We start from the raw sequence: 1,573 nt of genomic DNA on the forward strand, positions 1-1,573 counted from the left end.
AGTCTATGTCTTGGGCGCGTAAACGTGAGCACTGTCCGATATCTGGTACACTTCTTTGCTCCAGATACGTAACATATTTTCGTTCAAAAAACATCAAGATTTCATGGAAAATGTCATCTAGTTTGAACGGAGCACTGGGAGAAAATTATTACTGAAATATTTGTAGATTTAAATAAGAGCGAAATGATATTGAAGTGATTTTGTAATATTTCCGCGTACTTTGCTGTAGCGAAAACACTGGCAACTATAGCAGTGTTGTTACATACGGTAACTTTGTGATCGCCGATAATAGTGCTCTCAAAACCGATACCACAAAGATTAGTGTTGAATCAAAACTGCACTATTGCCTGATCTTTCGTACGAATGCTTCAGCATAACAATATGGCAGTTCCGGAGAAAACGACGACAATCGCAGGACTAGTATATCTGTCCGAAAACAGAGTCTGTCCGAAAACTACGACAGTGAGTGTATATTGCCAATTGAAACAGGCCGTTACAAGAACATTGAAAGGAAACATAGATTATGCACCTTGTGTAGTTCAAGTGTTGGGGACGAGTTTCATTGTACAATGCTATGTAACAATGAAAAAAATACAGATAAATAGTTCGATACTATTTAGTTTACAATTAATCTCAGCTACTAAAGTTTGATAAGTATTCTGTATTTAAGTACATTTTGTCATTTGTAGATGACGCTTTAGCAAGTGTTATTACCAAATATTTCAGTTATTTACTAAATGTTTTCAAAACACTAAGAGTAATTCAGTTGAACATCAATGCTTCATTTGATATGTTTTCGTGCCAATGTCACGTCTTGTGAATCTTTATTCAACCAGATATAAATAAATAGAACAAAGTTGAATATAAACTCAAGTATTACAAACCTACAATTCAACTCAATTATTACAAACCTACAATTCAAAACACACAAAATAGAACAAAAGAATACTGAATTATATCTGGTTTGGACTGTGGAAATAGTCCCAACGGACTAATCTAGTCCACGGCCCACAATTATTACTGCAATAAAATTTACAAAAAAGTCAAACAGTGTCGAGAAAAAGAAAATCTATAAAGAATATACGGAAAAAAAGAAAAAAAAATCACAAGCTGATAAGTAAGATTTTAAAGCATTTTGAAATTTAAATCTTGAATTTATTTGTTTTAGATGATATGGTAGTGAATTCCAGTGTCTGACTGCAGAAAATACAATATTGTGTTGAGTAATACTGAGTCTGGCATTCGGTATTCGGACACTATCAGATTGTGTACACGGCTTAATAAATAAATAAATAAATAAATAAATTATGTATGTATGTATGTGTGTGTGTGTGTGTGTGTGTGTGTGTGTGTGTGTGTGTGTGTGTGTGTGTGTAGTTATGAACTGCTTAAAGTAAAAAAACCACTAGACTCCCTGCGTATTTGGTAGGGACTTTACTTAGATGAAAAACTATTGACATGAAAATGTCCAGATCAGTGAAATGCAAGTTATGCCCAAAAGAGTGATATTTGATATGATCAATTTCCTTTTCAGTGAAACATCTCGTAGTGATGTAGCATAGGCCAGATTGAA

Source organism: Glandiceps talaboti, chromosome 1, assembly GCF_964340395.1.
Source record: "Glandiceps talaboti chromosome 1, keGlaTala1.1, whole genome shotgun sequence".
NCBI classification, from domain to species: domain Eukaryota; kingdom Metazoa; phylum Hemichordata; class Enteropneusta; family Spengelidae; genus Glandiceps; species Glandiceps talaboti.